Source organism: Mauremys mutica, chromosome 1 (assembly GCF_020497125.1).
Source record: "Mauremys mutica isolate MM-2020 ecotype Southern chromosome 1, ASM2049712v1, whole genome shotgun sequence".
NCBI classification, from domain to species: Eukaryota; Metazoa; Chordata; order Testudines; family Geoemydidae; genus Mauremys; species Mauremys mutica.
Window position 1 is genome coordinate 220,273,622 of NC_059072.1, and position 17,950 is coordinate 220,291,571.

Consider the following 17,950-nt stretch of genomic DNA (forward strand, 5'->3'; position numbering starts at 1 on the left):
CTCACCCCACTTTGCTCTAGACTGGTTCTTTCCAGACTGATTCTGATTGCATGCTTCCCTACAGAGCCTCCTAGCCTGCCAGCAGGACCATGAAACACCCCCACTCTTAAAGTAATAGTTTGTAGTTCCAACACAGTCCTCAATACACCACACTCCTCTCCTGTAAATTCCTTAATTAACAAACACTAATAATAATTACTAATGATGGAAAAATCACAAGTTGAGCCTTATGGGAGATAATATACAGGACCATAATAAAATGATTGGGCATAGAATATAAAATATAATTCACAATATTTTATCATACTGAAATGCAATTGACAAGTTTAGTATATTTCAGACATTTCTATTATATTTAGAACCTGCTTAATTGGCATTACCCCAGTGGAGACAAACTTTTAGTCATCAAATGTTTACAGAAATGCATAATAACTACAAATAAATGTATTGTATTGAGATATAATTGCTTTTAATCAAAGAATAGTTTCACATATAAGCATCAACCACAGTAATAGCATTTAGCAGCCACAACAGAGCAGGCAAGCAGCATGAAGAGAACAAAGGGCCACACTGCTGGAAATGTACTGCAGTAAACACCTATTCATACCAGCTAACTATTGTGAGTGGGCTTGCAAACACCAGCAATGCTATGTAGATGGCTAAGTGGATTTATTATTAACTCATTATTAGAGACATTGCAATGCATTGTACTGGAGACAATCCTATTTGTAAAAGAGTGAAAATCATTCAAGCATATTGCTAAAGGTAACAGAAGGGCTTTATGTTATGTCTAATGATAGGTTATCAAATTGGGATCTAAAATGGACACTCTTCTTCCTTCCCCAGACCTAAAGAAGAGTTCTGTGTAGCTTGAACCTTCCACCATCAGAAGTTGATCCAGTAAAAGAGATTACCTTACCTACCTTGTCTATCTAAAATAGAAGATGTTTCACTTTCTAGACTTTTTTACTATTCTTTTATTATCTTTATCTGTTTTGGGTGATAAAATCTTACCCTGATGTACAGGGCAATATTAGGGAAATTAAACTTTTACAGAACTTTATCTTCTACAATTAGGCCACCCTTTTCTTGCAAATGTCGTAAGTGGCTTGGTAATATCTATAGCCAGTGATTTTCTCCACAGAAAAATAAATGAGTCATGGAACTTAAAATAGAACTGATTGGGCAATGATCAGTGATTTGAGGTGATGTGAAGCTTTACTATCTCCTTCCTCAATCTTATTGAATTAGTGAAGAAAACTTGTAACTAGATACTGTTTGACTTCAAGTAACTCTGAAGTTGGTCCAATAAAAGATATTACCTCACCCACCTTATCTCTCTGACATACAGCTACATCTAAACTGCAAGAAATATGTCAGTCAATTTAGGTGGCTTGTACTCATTTCTGCAGCCACCTTGGGAAATATTACAAAGGTATTTACAGTAGGACTGTCAAGCGATTAAAAAAATAAATGGCAATTAATTGTGCAATTAAAAAGATTAATTGCATGATTAAGCACACTGTTAATAATAGAATAATATAATAGAAATACCATGTATTTAAATATTTTTGATGTTTTCTACATTTTCAAATATATTGATTTCAATTACAACACAGAATACAGAGAGTACAGTGCTCACTTTATTTTTTATTACAAATATTTGCGCTGTAAAAAACAAAAGAAATAGTATATTTCAATTCACCCAATACAAGTACTCTAGTGCAATCTGTTTATTATGACAGTTGAACTTAAAAATGTAGAATTATGTACAAAAAATAACTGCATTCAAAAATAAACAATGTTAAACTTTAGAACCTACAAGTCCACTCAGTCCTACTTCAGCCAATCACTCAAACAAACAAGTTTGGTTACAATTTGCAGGAGATAATGTTGCCCACTTCTTGTTTACAGTGTCACCTGAAAGTGAGAACAGGCGTTCACATGGCACTGTTGTAGCTGGCATCTCACAATATTTATGTGCCAGATGCGCTAAAGATTCATATGTCCCTTCATGCTTCAAGCACCATTCCAGAAGACATGTGCCCATGCTGATGATGGGTTCTGCTCGATAAGGATCCAAAGCAGAGCAGACTGACACATGTTCATTTTCATCATCCGAGTCAGATGCCACCAGAGAAGTTTGATTTTCTTTTTTGGTGGTTTGGGTTCTGTAGTTTCCGCATCAGAATGTTGCTCCTTTAAGACTTCTGAAAGCATGCTCCACACCTCTTCCCTCTCTGATTTTGGAAGGTACTTCAGATTCTTAAACCTTAGGTTGAGTGCTGTATATATCGTTAGAAATCTCAAATTGGTATGTTCTTTGCGTTTTGTCAAATCTGCTGTGAAAGTGTTCTTAAAACAAACATATGCTGGGTTATCATCTGAGAATTCTATAACATGAACTATATGGCAGAATGTGAGTAAAACAGAACAGGAGACATATAATTCTCCCCCAAGGGGTTCAGTCACAAATTTAATTAACACATTTTTTTTTAAAAAGTGTCATCAGCATGGAAACATGTCCTCTGAAACAATGGCCGAAGCATGAAGAGGCATATAATCTTTAAAGCATCTGGCATGTAAATATCTTGCAACACCAGGTACAACAGTGCCATGTGAATGCCTGTTCTCACTTTCAGGTGACATTTTAAGTAAGAAGTGGGCAGCATTATCTCCCATAAATGTAAACAAACTTGTTTCTCTTAGCGTTTGGCTGAACATGAAGTAGGACTGAATGGACTTGTAGGCTCTAAAGTTTTAACAAAAAAAAATCTACATTTGTAAGTTACATTTTCATGATAAAGAGATTGCACTACAGTACTTGTACGAGGTGAATTGAAAAATACTATTTTTGTTTATCATTTTTCAGTGCAAATATTTGTAATAAAAATAATATAGAGTGAGCACTGCACACTTTATAGTCTGTGTTGTAATAGAAATCAATATATTTGAAAATGTAGAAAAACATCCAAAATATTTAATACATTTCAATTGGTATTCTATTGTTTAACAGTGCGATTAATGATGATTATTTTTTTTAATCAGAGTTAATTTTTTTAGTTAATCGCATGTGTTAACTGCAATTAATCAACAGCTGTAATTTACAGCACTTAGCAACTTATATTTTAAACCAGTTATTGGCCCTCCAAAATTGGCTACTGCAGAACTTAGTAAACAATACTCTGCTTCCCATTTCTCATGCAAAAAGTCATTTTAACCACTCTTCTGAGACAAAAAGGGTAATTATTATTACCCTGTGGAAAAACTGCAAATCACCTACATTTACTGCTTGGTTGAGCACAATGTCTGAATGCTGAAGAAAATTAGTTTTTCAAAGCATGATAAAATATTGTTTGTTTAGACATCTGGCTAACTTTACTCCCATTTCAGTATATGGCATTCTCACTAATATTTTAAGACTCATCAATTCTTGCTTATTTCCATCACTATGTATCACACAAGGAGCATCACCCAAGTCTTTATTTTTTCTTTGTAGTCTATTGGTGTCAGGGTAGCGGTGATTCACAGCTCAAGTAGACATATTTGCACTAGCTCTCCCCAAGCTAGCGCACTAAGAATCACAATGTAGCCACAGTAGCATTGAGCCCAGGCAAGCAGCAGGAGCATCTGGCTACCTTGAGTACAAACCTGTCTGATCCTTGGGGGTATGTACTTGGGCAGCTACCTGAGCAACTACCCATGCTACTTTGGCTACTATTTTTAGCATGTTGGCTCGAGGAGAGCTACTGTAAGCATGGCTCCTCCAGCTGGGAACCAGAAATACCCTATGACTAGGGCTCCATGACTTTTGCAGCAGCTGGTGTGGCTGACTCCAGGGCTGCCCAAGCAACTGGCCCCAGTGACACCTGCTGAGGCAGCCCTGAGGACAGTCACACTGGCCAATGCGGGAGTGGCTCTGTAGCCAGCTGCACCGGCTGCTGCTGGTGAAGCCCCAGAGCCAGCCGCACCGGCTGCAGCTTGGGCATCCCTAGGCAGTAGGCCTCAGGGACTGCCCGAACAGTGACCAGCCCTGGGAACAGCCTGAGCAGCAGTCCTGGGGCAGCTGAAGCAGTGGTGGGTGGGCCAGAGCAACTGCTGCTCAGCAGCCCCTAGCAGCTCCCCAGGCACACCCCCAGAGCAGCAGCTCCCCAACTAAGATTTAGTCAGGGGTATTTTAGTACAAGTCATGGACAGGTCATGGGACATGAATTTTTTGTTTATTGCCCGTGACCTGTCCATGACTTTTACTAAAAGCCTTACCTATGACTCACTTTGCTAGATTTTATGAGGAAAGTTGTACTTTGATCTACAACTATGAATTTATACGTGAAGTTTCACCAGTTATTAAGCAAGATTCTCCTACAAAATAAATGCATTATGTGCTGTCTGTAAGATGATGCCATTTATCAGAGTCTTGTTAAAATAGATTATGTGTCAATAGCTGACAATGTTTGAAAATATTAGAATTGAAGGAATCTTAACTCCATCACCTGTTTACATTAATATTCTATACATGTCACTACTCATTTTCTTCACTAAATTTTCTTGGCTAAATCATTTTTAATGTATTATTGTAGATGCTCCTATTTCTGCTATAGGTCCCAATTCAGCAAAGAATGTAAATCACTTAACTGTTTCATTAAGTTTCATTGATTTCAAGTATTGTTGTGTTTCATGGCATATAGAGAAGTAGATAAAAACAAATAGTTTTGCTAGAAGATTGCAATGTAATACTACTTTTTTTTTCCTGAGAATTCAGAATGGTAATGCACAAGAACCCAAAATCAGAGCCAAACAAAACAGACTGCTCCCTATATCAGAGAGCCCCAACTCACCTCATATACTCTAGGTGGCTGTCTGCAAACTGACTCTGCTTTCACCCTTTCCTGCAGAAGCCTCTAGCCTGCAAGCAAGACCCGGAACCGTCTCTCTCTCTCTCTCTCTCTCTCTCTCACACACACACACAAGCCTGTTATAGTGATAGCCTGCAATTCTAACAGAGTCCTCAATACATCACAGGTTTGAAGTATGATTTCAGTGTGACTTAAGCTTATGCTTGAAGTTAAGCAGCTATTTAAGTGCTTTGCTGAACTGGGGCCTTAATCAGTTTTCACGTCACACTCCCCATCAGTACCCGGCCCAAGCTGGGGAAGCTAATGATCTACCCAACGAAGCAAATTCAGTGATGAATCCTAGTCACATGCCACCTGAGGCACACTGAACATATGCTAAGAAGAAGGGGTCAGTCTTGTGCCCAATGAAGACAATAGAAAAAGTCACCTTCACTTCAGTGGTTCAGGATCAGGCCCACAGTGATGTGCTGCCCTGTCCTGAAATTGACTTTGATAATTAAAAATAATTTTAAAAACAAGCATACATGCTTTTTTTTGGAGGGTGGGCAGGTTTGTCATTTTTTTGAATTGTTGCCTTCCATGCCCACTTGCAATCCATCCCTGGAGTCTTAGGTTCTGATCCAACTCGCAAGATGTCATTAGGATTTTTTCCATTTACTACATTGGGAATTGACTTGGGACCTTCATACAGGCAAAAATCATATTGACTGTAAAAACTGCATAATCAGGTACCTTCTTCTCTGGTATCCAGATACAAGCTCTGATTCTGCAATCACACACATGCTTAGCTTTACATATGTACTTAGTCCCATTAGTAATGGAACTACAATCATGTGTAAATATATGCAGGATTAGAACCATAGTTTCTGTAACCTTTTTGAACAATGGTGCCTCTCTGCCTCAGTTTCCCAGTCTGAAAATGGGGATAATTATATTTACCTCCTTTGTAAAGTTCTTTGAGGTCTGCTGTTGAAAAAGTGTTATGTGAGAGCTAAGTATTATTATATTATCATAGGATCACAAGGTGAAATTTTTCCCTATTGAAGTCAATGGCAAAACTCCCACTGACTTCAATAGGGCCAAGTTTTCACCTATAGAAAGTAGAGCTGAAAAGACAGGTAATTAATTATGTCATCCTGGTTAGGGGAAAAAAGCAGTAAGTAAATAAAAGGATTTCCTTCTCCCCCAACCATTTTAATTGTGAAATACAATAAAAATGGAAACAGATGCTGTTGGGTTGGTCTGGCATAGTGTTACCTTTATACAAGAAGACCTGTCATGTATAGATACCTAAAATTCTGCCAGCCCATTAGGTACATGTTACTGCTTTCTTTATTAGGTGTAATTTTAATTAAACACATGGGTAATATTTTTATATTTATTACCATAATTTTATCATACAGAAAACATGATTCAAACACTTATTTTTAATTAGTTCTTTCTAAAATGTTCAATACTTAATTCAGACTTTCTGTGTGTATCACTAACTAAATTTGTGCTTCCCAGGTATTTGAATATACTAGAGCAAATATTTATGTTCTGGTCCAAAACCTACTGAAGCCAATGGAAAGATTCCCATTGACTTCAATGGGCTTTGGATTAAGTCTTGAGTTTCTTTAAAAAAAAAAGAAAAAAAGAAAAAAAGACCAGTTTTGTCAACTTTGTGAGTTTATTTTTTCACTTTTCCCCTGCAAGCTAATTGAATCCACTAGTAAAGCATCACACCATACATATAACATATCTTCTTAATTCTTGAAACCACTATCCATGACAGAAAGCAGCTATTTAGAAGTCTAATTATGTTTAATAAATAATGAACTTTGCTGGGCAACACAGCTCACGCCAGCAGTTCAAAAATAAAGCCTTATTTCTGCAGCTTCCTGCATTGGTCTGGGTAACATCAGGGTGGTTTTTGTTGTTGTTTGTTTTAAATGTTAGAACAATTTAGTGACTATGAGTTTGGGAATTTATATTATGTGTCAGTTGCTATCATTCCAGGACAAAGCTCCCCCAGCATCTCTTGGTTTCTTTTGATGTTTTTGTATTCAAACCTAGAATCAAGTTATGTGTCTGTCAAATACATGCAGAGCAGTCTTTTCAATAGCTAGACCACCAAGCTATGTGGCTTTGTAAACAACTTGTGCTGTCACTCAATTATGACTTTAATGTGCATGCAGATTCATTACATATTCATCAAGATACTTACAAATAACCTAATGATATTTTTAAAGATTTTATTTCCATCCTTCATACTGACAGCTTTGAAGAAAAATTTTCCACATGTATTTTAGCTTCACTCCAGATTTGCTAATTGAGCTGAATCACAGTTTAAAAGGAGTACATTTCCCTGTCTGTTTATAATGGCAATTAGTAGAGTAGAAAGGACAATGTATATAATATTCTCTTTTATAACGCAGTTTATATACAACATCTTGGCTCCCAACCTTCTCCCATCCTCACCTCCCACCATAATGAAGCTTGATTTATATATACCTGAAAATATTGCTGTGTAATACTGTTCAATATTGTACCCCAACAGAGCATTATATCATCAAGAGTTGGTTGTATCTCTGTACACAGTAAATACAGCCCCCAAAAGCTCTTTGAAATAATAGAATGTGTTATAACCACAAATACAGAACTGCTCTTAGAGAGATTGGTGACATTTTTGCAAAATTTGTGCAGCTCCATTTTGCTAATTTAGTTTATGCAGTTTTGCTTCCTCCCTTATAATGTATGTGTTGTTCATGTTCAAGGTCTTAATCACCACAATACAGGTGAAAAGCCACTTCTAGTACGTACATTCACCTGTGAAGCTGCATAATGCCTCTGTCTCATTACAGTTTGCAGTTGTGAATTCTGGCAGAACAGGTGCCTCCTCTTTCCACTAAAATTCTGTGTGAGGGCACAGAGTAAGCACAGGGGTGGGAGCTAGTAGGGCCTGAGTTCTAGTCCTCCCCGGCTCTTCATTGGCCTTAATAAGTTGTATTTACATTATACACCTTACACTAATTAATATATTATCATTTCACGCATGGATAAACTGAGGATGGTGACGGTCTGTGACATGCCCAGCTTCACACAGCAAGTTGCTACTAGAACCAAAATTAGCACTGATGTGTCCTAAATCCAACACTTAAGTCTACTCTGAACACAGTACCTGTTAGGTAAATCACTTCACCCTTCTGAACCTCCATTTCTTAACCTGTAACATAAGGATAGTAATAATGCAGTTATTACTGTTCTGATCTTCCTGCCTGCTGTGACTGCAGACAGACATCTTCAGTTGTGTATATTTTCAGTTTTGTCTATAGTGAGTATTACTGGTTTCACTTTAGAGATAAGAATAAAAGATCATTTAAAAAATAGTCTACTGTTTAGCAAGGGCCTCATCTAAAAAGTGCAGCAGACCACGGCCTGGCTATTAGAAGGTGCAAGTTCCAATCCTGAATCAGAGGCTGAGTGAAATCCTAGCCCAATAGAAGTTAATGGGATTTTTTGCCATTGAGTTCAGTTGGGCCAGGACTTCATCCTCTGACTTGCTCTGTGATATAAGACACTTATAGTGGTATTTTCAAAAGCGCTTTGGGAGTTAGGCACCTTTTGAAAATCCCACTGTTAGTTTCTAAGTACTTTAGTTTTTCAATATGTAAAATGGAGGCAATGAACTTTACCAACTTTATAGCTTAATATTTATAAAATGCAAAAACATATTAAGGATCATCAGTGGCAAAAATTTGAATAAAATTTATGGCCTAATATCTCCCACCCCTGGGATTTATCCATTAAACTCTGTGACTTTGGGGAAACACCACATCCTGCCACCACAGACCTACAAACTCAAAATAGTTGATGTCAGCATAAGTTCTTGAAAGAATCCTCTTAAGAGCTGCCTTGTTACAGATGGATCCTATCATCAGAGGTTTTTTGGACTTGGGGCAAAAATCTGAAACTGAGAACTGTCACCATTCCAAAAAAATTACCACAGAGAGGAGGCCACAGTGGGTATAAGGGTTGGAGAGCAAGCTCACACTGCACTCATCCTATAGCGACAGCTTGGCTCCTGTCCTGTAGGGATGGGACTGGTTCCCCACTCCAGGCATTGCAATCCAGCCCACAGGGTCACCTCCCCACTCAAGTTTGACCCTAATGTCTGCTATGGGGCTGCCAGGCCAACTTTCAGTGAGTAGCACTGCAACCCAGTGAACAGGGCCACAACACCTGTTTGTGATGGGTTTGGGGGCCCTCTCACACTGGTGGCCTGGGGCAAACTAACCTTTTTGCTCTACTCCCCTGGACAGCCCTTGTTGTTATTAAAAAACTCTCCTGTCACAAGGTGCTCCCTCAGTTACCCAGTGTGGTGCTTTGCTTAGTAGGCTTCCATCATCTCACAGTCATAAACACACCCACACTGTTTGTCTTTCATCACATGTACCTTTTTATTCTACAGTGCTTTTGCAAACAGAACATGACACAGGCATATTGTAACAGGGGCTTTTGACACAGCTTTTCTCCTTCATACAACTCACCCTCTAAACAGCTACAGCTGCAGCTGCTCTCTATCTCCTGTTCCTTCCATTTACATCCTCCCAGTTGCATCATTACCCTAGTAATTACCACCCAGGTGCTCCTAATCCCCCCATAGAAAGTGGTTAACTACTTCTGGCTGAGCCTGCAGCCTTTTCTATGCAGCAATAATGGCAGTGATCAGGGTGCTACAGCTAGCACTCTGGCACGTGCCCCTTGCCATGATTTTAATGCATTTGTCCATCCTCACTTTAGACACCTTTTGTTTGATGTCCTTCTAGAATCATCCATTCAGACCTCCCACTTGGAAGGCAATGAAGTTAAAGTTGCTTAGCTTATTATAGGTGCAGTTTTATCTAAATCTGAAAAAAAAGATTTACTTCTAACACAGGTGCATGTGTCACAGTTTCGTGGCAAACACCCCTATTTTCACCCTCCCTTGTCCACCAAGGGCATGCACTTTGTTGACCTGAATTGATAGGTTCTTGTCTCAATTCAGGCTACAGAGTTAGAAAACTCAGAGGATTCAACATTGTGAGCGGACCCTTGGGTTGTGTGGCAAGGACACTTATACTGAGGACAATACCAAAATATTAAGATCTTTATTAAAATGAATGAAAGAATAATCAAAGATAGACTACACAGAGTCACAAAGAACTAATACAATTCTCTGGTCCCTGGTGGTAACATCTCATACTAAAAGACTATTTAAACTAGCACCCATCCCTGCAGATCTGGTAGTGGGAGACAGAGGATGAACCTTGTCTTTGGCATGCCTGATGGATTCGATGGTCCAGACTCCCCATGTTGGTAGGGATCAGGTTTGAGTGTTGAGTAGCTAAGCTATATTGCAAAGCTGAGCTGATAGCTTGATAGAAGAGAGGAAAGAGTGACCACTCTGCATGGTTGTTTGGCCTCTTATCGGGTCCTGGCATTGTCTTAATCAGGGCCCAAACTACCATGCTCAAATTGTATTTCCTCACCCAGATAAATCTTTGGGTATACTTACTCTATAGGCTAATACAGGGAGCAGCAACCGTCTCATCAGGGAAATCTGCTGGCAGGCCGGGACGGTTTGTTTACCTGAAGCATCCACAGATTCGGCCAATTGCAGTTCCCACTGGCCGCAGTTCACCATTCCAGGCCAATGGGGGCTGTGGGAAGCTGCAGCCAGCATATCCCATGGCCTGCGCCGCTTTCCGCAGCCCCTATTGGCCTGTAATGATGAACTGCCGCCAGTGGGAACTGCGATCGGCCGAACCTGCGGACGCTACAGATAAACCACCAGTGGATTTCCCTGACGGGCTGCATGCCAAAGGTTGCCAATCCTTGGGCTAACATATTAGGACATATCTTCGAAACTGTTACCTTTGGCTTAAATCACGACTTCCATGTTCTGCAGTGTATCCTGCGTTTACCAATCTGTTCCAGACTTATGGTAAACACATTCAGTCCTTTGTTAGGTTCCCCATTCAGTTTCCCCAAAGTAAAAAGGGGTAACCGGTAGTCCATTTACCTATGCCAAAGGTTACAAACACTTATGCTAACTTGCTCTAGCTAATCATACAGGATACAGGCCTGTAGGTTCCTTGCATTACAGACAACTAGTATGAGTGACACATACTGGAATTCAACCTAAACAAAACCCACAAAAATAACAATATCAATCAAACTAATGAAGAAAATGCATTTTGCAATATAGCAAGCTAGCAGACTAATCTTATGGGCTACAACTTAAAGGCTTCCAACCTCTTTCCTGAGTGGAAACCCCTATGTCACGCCCATCTCACTGGGTTTTTAAAGGTTGATCAACTCCCTGCCTTACCCTATGATATCTTCAGCCAGCCAGACTGCTTAAAAAGGATGGTGCTTGAGCTTTGCTTTCTCTCTGAGGGCTATGACCAGTGCATTGTCCACAGTTATAAGTTATCACACTGCTCCTTATAATGAAGCATATTTGTTCTTAAGGTGAAAGCATTACACAGAAAATACATTAAAACAATAAATGCGTACTAGAAAGCCTATGTCACCCGTAACTCCAGCCTAGGGCTCTGGCAGGTTTTAGTCCTTCAAAAGCCACAACTGGGTTTTCCCTGTTACAGATTCATCCCTCAGAACCAGAACCAGAACCAGAACCAGGGCTGGGCAGATCAGCCATTTCTTTATACAACTCAGGCCTTTGATCTTGGCCTTCTGTAACAGATAATCAGCAGACTATCACCCTCTCCTGAACATGGCTTCAAAAGGCTAGGTTTTTGCATAATTGGATTTGGGTAATTTGCATTAACCTCTCCTTAGGGATTTTCCAGGAAATCCACCTAACACATTGTCCCAAAAAAACATACTTGTGTGGCACATTTGCAATATAAAGTTTTGAATTCACAGGTTTTACATCTGTCACATCTCCCCATTAGAGAGGTTACATACAATCCCAGCCGACAATAATACATACAATTAATACAATGTGGTCTTTCAAAGATATTGCAGGAAACTGCCCTACTTGTCACAGCAAGATCTATGTGTTTTCTGCTACCTTGTGGCTTCTAGAAATCAGTCAAGTTGTGATAAAGGAGCTGCAAATTGCTGTAATTTGCACAGTTTCTATAGCTACCTTCTATTATTTGTTTGTGACAACTGAAAAAGATAAAAAAAAAAAATCCAGTCAGCCATACTTTTTAGGATTGGGCACCACAGCTCCAGTAACCAACAAGAGTGCACAAATGAGAATTCAAATCTCTAACCACAAATGGGAGTGTTTGTTTGCACCAAAAACTCTTATTGGTTAAGATAGTTGTTGGAATACACTTACAGTGTGTCTCCTTTCAATGGTCACTAATTTGGGGGCTTTCTCCCCAAATTTGGTGCATATTCTGCTTTTCTGAGTGTGCTATGCAAATATGCGTACTTAAAATCCATATCAGATGGTCTCAGAATTAGATAAGATCATGGAGGATAGGTACATCAGTGGCTATTAGCCAGAATGGTGAGGGACACAACCTCATTCTCTGATTGTCCTTAAGCCTCTGACTGTCACAAGAATCTGGCAGTGGCGACTGTCAGAAACAGGATACTGGGCTAGATGTACCATTGTTCTGACCCAGTGTGGCCATTCTTATGTTCTTATTGTCTCAGGCTACAAAAATATCATGTACAATTGGGTTACAGTCTGTCGTCCTTACTCCCTTTGAGTAGCACCTTCCTCCATGAATTGATTAAACAGTTGGGTTTTTTTGTGTGGAGTTAAGTATTATTCAACATGATTAAGGTAGTAATAAGATTATCATTCATTTTGTTGGGTAGGTGGTCTTACTTCTCCTGTTTATAAGAATAAGAGAATTTAAAAAATGGTAGAAATGAAACAATCATGAGTAAGAGCAAGTCCTAAAATAATACCCTTCTACAATCCATTTCTACTAAGGTGCACAACATAGTTAAAATTACCCTGACATTACTAGAAGACCATTTCTGAAGACTTTTCATACCACTGCATTCCAATTCAAATTTTGCTGGAGTGTTATTCTAAAGTAACCAAAATATTTCTATCCTTAATGCACAAGGAACAGCAGAATATTCTGAAGGAGGAAAAAAACACTACTGTTTTTCAGAGGTTCTTTTCCCCCTTTTCTGTGGCAAAGGTCCAGCAGGTGTACCTACTGTGTAATTTGCTACTCTATGCAAATTTATCTCTCTGTAATAATCAGTGATGCAATTTTATTCCAGGGGCTAGATCCTCAGCTGGTGTAAACTACAGAGCTCTGTAATTTATACCAGCTGGGGGTCTAGTAGGGTTGCCAGGCATCCAGTTTTTGACTGGAATACCTAGAAAAGGGATCCTGGTGGCTTCGGTCAGCAGTGCAACAGGGCCCTGGGGCTAAGGTAGGGTCCCAGAAGCAGCCAGGAGATGGGGTGTGGAGTCCCAGCAGCACTTACCAAGACTCCCAGGAAGCAGCTGTCGGGTCCATGTAGCCCCTAGGTGCAGGGAGCCTCTGTGTATTGTCCTCAACCCTAGTTCTGACTCCACAGCTCCCATTGGCCGGGAACCGTGACCAGTGGGAAATGTGGGGTCAGTGTCTGCAGATGTGAGGGCAGCATGCAGAGCCTCCTTGGCCGCTCTGCACCTAGGGGCTTCAGGGACCTGGCAGCTGCTTCCTGGAAGCTGCGATAAGCGCTGCCAAGACCCTGCTCTGTTTCTGGCACTCCAATCCCCTACACCAGCCTGGAGTCTCCTCTTGCACTCCAAACCCCTCATACTTGGCCCCACCCCACAGCCTGTACCCCCTTTCACTCCAACCCTCTGCCCGAGCCCAGAGCCCTATCCAACACCCTGAACCTCTTATTTCTGGACCCACCTGGAGTGCACACCCCCAGCCCAGAGCCCATTTCCCCCCTCACACCTCAACCCCCTGCCCCAGCCCAGTGAAAGTGAATGAGGGTGGGGAAGAGAAGCGACAGAGGGAGCGGGGATGGAGCGAACAGGGGCGGAGCCTCAGATAAGAGGTGGGGCAGGGGCAGGGCTTCTGGGAAGGGTTGTTCAGTTTTGTGCCATTATAAAGTTGGCAACCCTAATATTTAGCCCAATTATACTTAAATACTTAACTATGTCCCTGTCAGAGAACTGGAGCTTTTTGGTCACTTCTAAGCTATGATGTCGCTTATAAAACCAAAGTGTACACCTACCAGAAGTGTTACTGGGATAGAAATGTGAAACCTCCGTGTTTGGCCATAAAAATGCTACTTAAACATAAAAGGCTGAATTCTTTTATGGTGTAACTCCATTGACTTCAACAGAGTTAACCAGGAATGAATTTGGCCCCACTATTTTAGGTTTACTTGCAGTGTATTTATATTTTCTGTTCTTGATTATGATGAATTTTAAGTACTGGTACATCCTTCCACAAAGTCGCTAAAGCCTGAGCTTCACACAAGATTAAGTAGGCACCATACAGCCTTGAGGCACAGGGTTTGCTGACAGTTGTAGGTATTAGGGGTCTGGGAGGAGAATAAATCTGAGGTTCCCAGCAGCTACATTAGTCCCCACTTCTCTTGTGACCTACCTCCACCCTTCAGGCAGGTTATGGCAAGTGGATTGGCATGTTTGTGAATCCAAGAGCCACAAACTTGCTCCCGTACTGATCCAGAGGCCCCTGCACTGAACCAATCCTCTTTCACACAAGTCTTCTCTAGTGCGCATACTCAAGTACTGGATTATGTACATGCAATGAAAATCATGGATGCTATCCGTGCACACATCTTGGCACAGCAGGAAGGCAGAGAGAGACATCTACCTGACCTGAGGGACACCTTCACACCTTGTACAGTTGCTGGAAATATACATGAGGGAACATTGGTACATATTTGTGGGGCTACATAGCTTTGTGAGTTTTGCTGCCCTGTAGCCGAAGGTCATTAGCCATTCATTCACGTGACATTGCATACATTAAAGATGATTATAACAGGGCACCTCCATTGGGTCTCTGTGGGGTTGGGTTTGTGCTGTGGCGGGTGGTGGCCAAGTTGTTATGCTGTCATTGTGCATTGTTTTTGTCTGCAAAATTCACACTTGTTTACAAACCTCTGATATCAGGAACACTCCATCTTTCTTTAGTATCTTATGAAGACATCCTTGACGGTGGAGTATACAGTCATTCTTGTTTCTGGCCATTTATGGTCAGTGGTGCTGGCTGCACTTACCGGAGGTTATAGGGCACTAATCCCTATTATGGTTGAAATTGGAGAAGGTTGGGGACAGGGAAAGTGCCATTTATGCACAGGGTAGTGGCAGATGCTACCATTTACCTGTACTATTATTGGAATTGAGTTTCAATTTTCTGTATGTGAACTAAGCCATAAAGACATTCATCTACCCCTTTTCTGCATATTAGACTTCTGCTGCACTGAAAACTAATAGTGCTTTTTGTAAGAACATAACACTAACTCCACTTTTTCCATCCATCATTGGGACTTTGGATATTTCTGAATCTGGAGGTTGGGGGAGGAGGGGAGAACAGACAGAAAAGTGTTTGCAGTATCCTGGCACCAGCCAGTTTAACACCATTCAGTTTCATGTGCCAGGAATCATGGGCCCTGATCCCACTCTTTAAAACATCATCCATTCTGCATACTTAGAAAGGGGGGCCGAATATAAATCAAGGAAAGCATAACATTTATTCAAAGTATCAGATTGAACATGTAACTGAAATATTTTTTAAAAGACAGGTCAACAACAAATCTTTAAAACAATTAAGTGAGTGCAACCAGGAACACTGCCCAAATATTAATGTGCCTGCACCCATCCTTCCTCCTGACAAGGGTGGAATGATGAAGAAAAATGACTTTGGGGGAAAACTAGGGAGGTCTCCCATGAGGGTTTTGGGGGTGGGCACTTGGTGATGTTCCAGGACTCCTGCAGGCTCATCAGTGCCATCTTAATCATTCACAAGGGTCTCCCTGAAAGAGATTTTGAGTGCTGGTGGAGGATGAGGTCTGGGAGTCCTGCAGGCTTCATGTTCTCTGTCCTGTCACTCGAGGGGGGCGGGATCTGGCTCACCAGACTATTCTTGATTCTCAGACAACTTTTGCAATTCATGAGGAAGGAGATGAGGCTAGTAATGGTAAGAAAACTGTACTGATGTTTTTAAAAATTGAAAATATTCATAGCGTCTCAAGGAGCAGGTGGTAGTTCCTTACAGGGGCTATGTTGCCAGTTTACAATTTCTTCTTTAAAGGCTGGCCAACATTTGAAGAACATATCAGTTTTCAATGTACCAGAATGGAAAAGAGAGGGTCCTGTGGAGGAGATGCAGTAAGCTAAGCCAGAGACATGTTTCTGCTCATGGTTATCACTCTCTCTATTGCTGAATGGTAAGGGTTCGGTCAGCTACAAAGGTGGACCAAGCAGATTTGCATTGCTGTTGAACCACAAGACTCAGCTGGAGTTTCTGCCACACCAGAAATTTGCTGAAATATATTTACAAGACTATCAAGCAATTTGACTGGAAATTGATTATGTTCTCAGCTAGTATGTGGAGTTTCCATGCAAAGGGAGATGCAAACTACAAACACTTACCAACCCCACCCTATATCACCAGAAAACCTTGCCCTTTTGCCTGACTAACAATGGTGAAATGGGCAGAGACAGAGACACCCCACAACTTTATTTAATTCCCTGGAGTTCCAGGTCAGCACCACAAGCTCCTCACCTCTCCCCTCTAAAGGGATACCACACCATCTTTATCCTATCACTTTCTCCCACCACCTTTTCCCCAGCTTGTGCAACACATCTCAGTGAGGTGAGAGACCAGACACCAGGACTGGGAAGGTAAAAATGCTGTAATCTTTCAAGGGAGGAAGGACTGCTGCGATTAACTTTTATTCACACATCCAGAGTTTTCAACAACTGTGTTCTGTTCCTTTCCTGGACTTTGCCCCCACTCCACTGCCCATTCTATATGTCTCTGGTTTGCAAGGGAATGGTAAGGTTATGGGGGTGGGAGAAGCACTGAAATGGTATAACTTTCTTTGACAGGACCCCAGGGGTACAACCTGGAACTGTGGGGATGCTGTGCCTCCTTAACTCTCCAGCCTGGGCTGTCTCTTACAATGCTTTGCTAGTGACAAGCAGCAAAAACCCCTCAAGGCATTATCTCTCAGCAACCCAGCCAAGTTGCCTGAATGCTCTCCAGGACACTCATGAACAATACACATGAAACACCAGTAAATCCCCCTAACCTCCAGCCTTGCATCCCAGAAATATACCATCTTACACAACTCAAGGTGTTCTCTTGAACAATGCAAGCTCATTAATTAGTTCGCCATTTCATCAAAGGATAGTGGACATGCACCACCTTTTGTAATCTGAGTAGATTTCTCAAGTACTTTAGACAAAATCACTGATAAGGATAAAACATTAAAATAAGTTTATTAACTATAGAAAGATAAATTTTAAGTGATTATAAGTGATAGGCATAAAGGTCAAAGATAGTTATCTAAGAAAATAAAAAGTAAACACGCATTCTAAATTCTAAACTTTCCAATTAAGCAAGAGTTGAATCAAACAGCTTTTCTCACCTCACTGGATGTTGCTGGTAGGTTACAGTTCTTAATACACAAGCTGAACTTCCTTCTCAGCCTGGGACCAATCTCCTCAGTTCAAAGTCTTTGACTTCCCAGCATTTTTGTTGCCTTCAGCATATGTGGGGAAGGAGAGAGGTGCCACTGTCCCTTATTTTATACTCTCAATCCATCTCCCTGGAAAGATACTGGCCCAGGCATGTCCTGGTGGGCCTTGCTGAGTCACAGAGTTGAGCAATCCCCATTGTGAGGTGCTTGCACAACTGAGCCCTATAGTTGAGCAATCCTCATTGTCTCTTACATAATTGTAAATCTCTTGTTTACAATTCCCTGCTGATCAACAGTCATATAACTCCTGCCTGGGTGTGGGCCATCACCCTTTTAGTTACTGGAGAGCTAGCACTGGTCATATCTCAAACTCACAAGCATATAACAAAATCTCATAACTTCATACACAATAGAAATATACATATTTTGACAGAACAATGAGTTTCAGC

The 17,950-nt window shown here is 40.8% G+C and overlaps 1 long non-coding RNA gene across 1 annotated transcript in view; it reads right to left on the bottom strand.

Annotated features, from left to right (window-relative positions):
* The window catches only part of LOC123363782, a 38,941-nt gene extending 21,363 nt beyond the window's left edge, over nt 1–17,578 (bottom strand). Inside the window, exons 1-2 of the long non-coding RNA XR_006576895.1 lie at nt 17,451–17,578; nt 8,017–8,061 (exon numbers count right to left, since the gene is read on the bottom strand). This is a non-coding gene — a long non-coding RNA (uncharacterized LOC123363782). The remainder of the gene's footprint in view (nt 1–8,016; nt 8,062–17,450) is intronic.
* Between the last annotated feature and the right edge of the window lie 372 nt (nt 17,579–17,950).